Consider the following 7,599-nt stretch of genomic DNA (forward strand, 5'->3'; position numbering starts at 1 on the left):
TCTTTGCTTGTATCCTCTCTCTCTCTCTCTCTCTCTCTCTCTCTCTATCTCTCTCCATCTCTCTCTTTCTCTCTCTCTCTTTCTCTCTCTCTCTCTCTCTTTCTCTCTCTCTAGCTCTCTCTCTCTCTCTCTAGCTCTCTCTCTCTCTCTCTCTCTAGCTCTCTCTCTCTCTTTCTTTCTCCCCCTCTCTCTCTCTCTCTCTCTCTCTCTCTCTCTCTCTGATTATACAAACAGTCGCCAGGACCATTAATAGTTCCTTTCAACTCGGTCGAGGAACCCTTCTTTCAAAATTACCCACACGCTTGTTTCCATTAGCAAACCCTCCTAGTATTCAAACTTTTTAAGAGGACCCTCGTCATTTGGAAGCCCAAACTGAAGAGATGAACACCCCCAAACAAATTTCTTAAAGGGGAGGAACATTCTTGATTGACACGCTTTATGTGGGGTCAGGCCTGTACTATGATGACACTGAACTTAAACAACTCAGTGTAGAATTTGTCGATTGCTTGGTAAATAATTGAAGAAGGAGAGTTCGTCTTTTAGTCTGAATTGAGTTAATGTAAGCAGAAATAGCGTGTCGCCTGCAGTAACTTGTAAATAAACTGGTGTATGATGCTGACTTGTAAACTAAAGTTGTTGTGCAACTAATGTCTACTTGTGCGGTTCGCTGCCATGGAAAAGTGTTGGAATTCAATAGTACACCGCTACCTACGCTCTTTGAACCAGCTCAGTTTTGCACATACGTGCACACAGACAAACATCTATGGATACAGACAGCCAGACAGCCAGACAGACACACAGACAGACACACACACACACACACACACACACACACACACACACACACACACACACACAGCCCACATCACCAAGCAAGCAACAAATACCTTCTTTCAGTAAAACATTCACCTGTTTTCCCAGCAGAGTGCACAGCACCCAAGCACCCCGAGACTACCTCCGTTTTAAAACAACCAGGGAAAAGGGGGACAACCGGTCACTCCACGGGGAATAACTCTGGAACGCACTGTGGTGTTTTCTCTGCAAATCACAAACTGCAATGTGTCCTTGCTGGCCTGAACGCATTGTAGCAAAGCCGGACACTGTGTTTTATGGGTTGATTAAATGCTTGTGTTCCTGGGCAGAACGCATGTGGACAAAAGTGATTGTGCACGTGCAAATCGTTCTGTGATTCGAGAACTCGCTGACATTCGGCCAGAAATGTCGTTTTTGTGGTCTTTGTTTTGGCTGACGATTTCGAATTCGATCTGGGTTGTTGCGAACTTGTGGTTTTACTCTATAATATTTGTGTTGGCTGGTTGGTTGATGGGGGGATGAGTTGCCGGGTTGATTGGTTGGCTGGTCATTTGGGTTCTGCGGGACCTTTCACTGACTTTTTCCTGTTCCTCACGTTTCCGTCCCGAAACCGTTACAATATAGAGGCGAATATAGATCAACTTATGGAAGGGAAAATAGAAACAAAAGGGAATAAGCAGATCATTATTTGTTTGAGATGGCTTGTAATCTCCATCTGCACAAAGCCTGCACGAATGGCTATATGTTACAAACCAAATCAAACAAAGTAAAGCAAAAGCAAAGAAACAATAATTCATAATCATGTGTGACAGGGGAGGCTACCGCTTCTTTCACAGCAGACTCTGCACCCGAGTTGTTGGCCTTTAAAAGTCAACACCCGTGGATTGTGAGATTCTGTTTGTGATGGGTCTGGTGGCTTCCAATTGTCTGTATGTTCATGGAAACCTTCGGGTTTGCATAACAGTTTTCATAGGGCTAAGAAATTAGCCCTAATATTTTCAAACCTGTTTGATTGCACTTCGCTTCCCGAGGTGATCGTAGTGTTTCGGCACATGGTTACAATGTGTTTGCCCCTCGGCTTGCTTATCACGTATCTATTTGTTAAACCCGAACAGAGTGGAACCCCCCTTTTAAGACTTTTGTCTCTCAGGATTTGGTTTAAGCGTGTGTTTTTTTTATTAATTTCTTGTATACACGTTATGAACAGTAACAACATTAAGAACGTTAACAAGCAGACTGCTTATGGACACGTTCTAAAACTGATAATCAATACACATTCTGATAACAAGACATGGCGAACAAGTGATAACTTCAACCCTTTTCTTTCAAAATATTTCTTTCTTTTTTTATACAAAGAAAGAGAGAGAGAGAGAGAGAGAGAGAGAGAGAGAGAGAGAGAGAGAGAGAGAGAGAGAGAGAGAGAGAGAGAGTGAGAGTGAGAGTGAGAGTGAGAGAGAGAGAGAGAGAGTGAGAGAGAGAGAGAGAGAGAGAGAGAGAGAGAGAGAGAGAGAGAGAGAGAGAGAGAGAATGCTTTGCTACATCTATTGCTGTCACTGTTAATATAATATCAGCCGAAGCAATCAGTTGACATAACGTAATCTTGTACAACAGAAAATATGTTCGTGTTTAAAGATATAGTTAAATCAGTATTTCCAAACAAAAGTGTTTTGCAATCCAGAGCGTGCGTTGGCAGACTATTGAATAAAATGGTTCTATGTTCTTTACATTTTGGACAATGTAACTGAAAAGTGTTCAGCATCTTCCGGGCGTACTCCACACGTGCATTCTCTCAGGCTTTCTATTCATAACCTCTCTAAATTAACTCCATTTTAAGACTCGCTGCCCCCCGCGGGTTAGGGGGAAGAATTTACCCGATGCTCTCCAGCATGTCGTAAGAGGCGACTAACGGATTCTGTTTCTCCTTTTACCCTTGTTTAAGTGTTTCTTGTATAGAATATAGTCAATGTTTGTAAAGATTTTAGTCAAGCAGTATGTAAGAAATGTTAAGTCCTTTGTACTGGAAACTTGCATTCTCCCAGTAAGGTCATATATTGTACTACGTTGCAAGCCTCTGGAGCAATTGTTTTATCAGTGATTTTGTGAACAAGAAACAATTAACAAGTGGCTCTATCCCATACACCCCCCCTTTCCCCGTCGCGATATAACCTTGAACGGTTGAAAACGACGTTAAACACCAAATAAAGAAAAAGAAAGTTAAGACTCGCTCTTTTTAAAGACCTAACTTTCTCAGATTTGAGAAGGTCTTAGAAGGGGTGTTCTAGTGTACACTATGAAACTTCTATCTCTTTTTGGCACAGCGCGAGTCCGTTTGGATCATTACGTAAAGGTATCACCTTTGAACACCTGGAGTAATAAGCTTGTTTATGTTACTAGAGCTATGTGCGTCCGTCTGTCTATAATTATGTCTTTCTTTATATCTATTTTGGTCAAACCAGATAGGTTCTTCTTGTCGTTCGCCTATGCTAAACTTGGAGTCCAGCTCTGGTAATGAAGCTGGTGGTCTTATGAAGAGCCTCCACAGGACCATGCAGCTTCTCATGAAGGGGCACCGGCCGGGTACCAGATAGGTTTACAACCATGACAATTTTCATGTTAAAAAGCAGACACTGTGCGCAGACAGCGAAGAAACGAGAATCACATAATAACATCGCAAAACATTGAATTATTCCCCCTACTTGTTTCCCTTCCACCGGCATAACTATCACGGCACAGGAAATTGTGACACTCAGCCTGCCCGAGTCTTGTCATGCTCTCGCTGTCACCAGCATGTGGAATCTGCCAACAATTCTGAGTGACACCTGTGAAACTAGCTTCCTGTAGTAGTGAAATGGTGATGTAACCATCACCCAATTAAAACGAACAGCAGTTTAAAAAGAACTTCAGTATAGAAAAATGCAGGAAGTGTCAACCTCAACTTAGCCATTATAGAGTTAAGATTACATATTGATACAGCGATGCAGGAACTAAGCGTCAACTATACGCAGTGCAATCACAATATGAATGCAAGTTCACGAGCCTTCTGCCAGCAATTCAATCCATACCCGCAGTCACAGTCCATGCATGACACTAACCCAGGAAGCGTGTCGGAAAGGTTTGTCCCTAATCTGACGCAAGAGACAATAACTGAACACCCAACACCTACAATCACATAATTAAACTTCACTTGGTTTCTGCCAGCAATAACTGCAGACACCGTTCGTGCATGACACTAACCCAGGAAGCGTGTCGGAAAAGCTCGACCCTAATCTGATAATCGGAACTCTCAGCTATCTTGGCTCCAGATCTGGAACAGCGAGCGAGAAAGAGTAGCTGGTGAATACAGCGTGCAGGTAGACAATGTGTAAAGCGCAGTCAGGGAATTGCCTGCTACGGCATACCTGGGGTCAGGTGTCAGTAATGGCTGGCGTTGGTGATAGAGTGGACCATCTGCTGCTATCTCGTCACGAGCTCGCTGACATGGAATGGATACGCATCGTCAGTGTTTGCGGTCCGGGTCAATGGTTGTACGCCTTGTTTGCCTGGAAGAGGGTTGTGGTGGTCGAGTCTTCTTGCTGTTGATAGTTATTGTTCCTCCCTTTATTTCCTTTTTTTCTTTGTTTGTTTAATTATTTCTGTCTTTTTTGTGTGTTGCTTTTCTTTCTTACTTTGTTGTTCCTTCTATTTTTCTGTAGATTTCTTTCTCTCTTTCTTTCTTTCTGTCTTTCCTTCTTTCCTTCTTTCTTTCTTTTTTTTCTTCGCTTCTCAATGTTCTTGTTTATTTGTCTCTTTTCTTTCTTCCTTTCTTTCTTTGATATTTCTTTTTTTGTCTGTGTTTGTAACTTGTCTCGTAAACTTGATATTTTTCGCAAAATATGCACACTATTTTCCATTGCTGCGTTGCTTCGTCGATCGACGGCATTCTCAGAACGTTCCGTTTTCCCAAAATCAAGCCTTCCAAGATACCTACCCTCCTTAGCATAATTCAGCCACGACCAACCTTCCATTCAGCCATCCAATCAGTTCTGATCACAGAGATAAAGAGCATACATACATCAATGTGGTTCTAGCTCCTCCCACCCCCTCCCCCAAAGCTATAAACACATCACCAGCCCTCTGAAGCCCCGCCACCCCACTCAGCGCTGTTTGCCGTTAGCCCACTTAGGGCCAGGGCGTTAATTAGCAGCCTCGTTAACACCGCCCTCTGATTGCTGTGCCAATGAAGAGCAGGGAGGAGTAGAGCACGCGCTAGATATTGGAGGAGTCACGTCAGCGCCCTCTCGTGTGCGCCTAACTGATAGCAGCATTTCTAGCATACCTGTCAGTCTTGTGTATAGAAGAATATGAATATTCTTCGCCTATCAGAACGCGGTACATGAAAATATATTGGTGTTTATCCGACTTACCAACAAGGCATGAAAGATACCTCCGTCAATTTCAAGCTTGAAAAACATCGTAGCAAAGTAACTTCTGCAAGTGGTTTTTTTAGAAGTTATACATGATCAAACATCGCCGGAAGCCAGTACAATTGTAAACAGATATGTGGCATATATTATAGGAATCATTGTGTATAGCAGGTGTTTCGGGGATCTCAATATGGGAATTCGAGCGAGCGGATTTGGCGTTTTGGGTGAATAAAAGTTATTGTGCAAAGCCTCTCCGAGACGATGACTCAATCGCATCATGGACTTTCTCTGTTGTCACCTGTCCCATTCAGCATTGACCCTGTCAGAAGCTGTAGGGAGTGTCCAAATCACGATAGGACGACTGCAACCAAAAATCTCGTTGTTCACGTTTATCAGGCAAAGCTTGCTCCCTTTCTGCTTGTTACAACTAGAAACCCTGATAATTTAAGTTATTGAGACATCCCAGTGCACTAAGGGATTTATAGAGCAAATCGAGAAAATTCATTATTGAACGAAGCGCATAGCGCTGAGTTCAATAATTATTTTCGAAATTTGCTCTATAAATCCCTTAGTGCACTGGGATTGTTTCAATAACGATATTGTCAGTACCGCCATAGAAAAAAAAGAAGATTCCAAACGCACATTTTGCTACGCGCATTTGAATAGGCGTAACTGTGTGGTCAGGTCGTGCCGTACAGTAAGATCTACTTTTGTGTGGGCCAGGGGTGTCTCAAGTGTGTCGTGCTTTCGTCACACGCACTGTTTTAATTTCTGTTGGTAAATTCCAGTGTAGCGTTAAGCTGAACAGTGATGATCTTTCAGAGAGACCTCATTTGAACTCGGAGAAAGGACTGTGCTCTTCGTTATTTGCGATTCGAAACCTCCAGTCAAGCTTCGACGGATTGACTGTGCGGAGTGACTCCCCTTGAATTGACTCGAAGGACTCGACGGTTAGCACATTTTCCAAATAAATGTGGCATATTTCTCGTGTTGTATCTTCACTCATCGGGGAGTCTGATACTAAATATGAACGGTAAGAATGCTCTGAACCCTACACGTATTATATCCCCATCGTTTTTTTGTTCACATTTGCCCAACATGTTACTTTGCTGAGCGGGGTTTATGTCGTCTGCTTGGCTGAACCACTGCTGTCTGCACTGAGTCTGCACGCATGAGGCAGGCTCGTAATAAGTCTTATATGGTAAGAACGTTCTGAACCCTACACGTTTTCGATTACGATTGTTCTTGTCTTGAAATAATAATTCGGAAACCATTCATTTACTGAACTGATGCAGTCGTATGTCAGTGTAGCCTGCTACGTATGACAGAGTTGATCGAGTCGAGTCAGTCTTCCAAACTGGTCTAGCTGGTACGTTATCGGAATAACACTTGTGTTTTCTGTTACTGTTAGCCGCTGGGAATTGTATACTAACTCATCATCTGGTAATGTGGATGATAAGCTACATGCCACTAACACGGCATATGAGAAGAATCTATGCAAGTCGGCGAAAATTAGATGAAACACAGCGACTTCTATTTTTAGATCAGTGGCACTGTGGCACAGGCACTTGCAATCTGTCAGAAAAAACCCACTTCTGCTTTAATTGAGAAGCAGGGAATTTATGGTCATTTGGTATTATGGAGAATATAAGCTACATGTCATTAATTAATTCTGAGGATGAGAGCACAGTCTCGCTTAGGCAAAGGGCGGAAGAATACGCTCTGTGGAAAAGTTAGCGCTAACAGTTTTAGCGCATCGCCATTAGCCAAACAACTGGTTCACATCAGTCATGTGACACCAGTACTTACTGACAATTGTTTTAAAAACAACACAAAAATCATTGTTATGGGTATCTTAATAGTGTTTGTTAATAAAAGCATACACCTGTAGTGCTTATAATTATTTGACAGCAGGAAGCACTTTAATAGGTCTTGCGTTATATGCCATCTCAATCACAGTGCGTGCTAATGAAGACCAGGGCGTACTAGGGCACGCCGAGACCACTTGGAGGTGTGAATACCGCTGTCTATTACCCTCTCCAGGTACAGTGGAGAACCAATAAAGTTGTGATAAGTGGCAGTTTGTCGGGTTAGGTGATATATGAGGATATTTCACTGAGAACAGATGCGGTAACAGGCTGGTGTGATTGGTCACAGTTTATGCTGGTGAGGGGAAGTGTGTGCGTGTGTGTGTGTGTGTGTGTGTGTGTGTGTGTGTGTGAATGTGTGTGCACGCGCGCGTGTGTATGTGTGTGGGGGGGTGTGTTAGTGTGTGTGTGTGTGAGTGTGTGTGTGTGTGTGCGTGTGTGTGTGAGTGTGTGTGTGTGAGTGTGTGTGCGTGTGTGTGTGTGTGTGTGTCTCTCTCTCTCTCTCTCTCTCTCTC

Source organism: Littorina saxatilis, linkage group LG2 (genome assembly GCF_037325665.1).
Source record: "Littorina saxatilis isolate snail1 linkage group LG2, US_GU_Lsax_2.0, whole genome shotgun sequence".
Lineage (NCBI taxonomy): Eukaryota > Metazoa > Mollusca > Gastropoda > Littorinimorpha > Littorinidae > Littorina > Littorina saxatilis.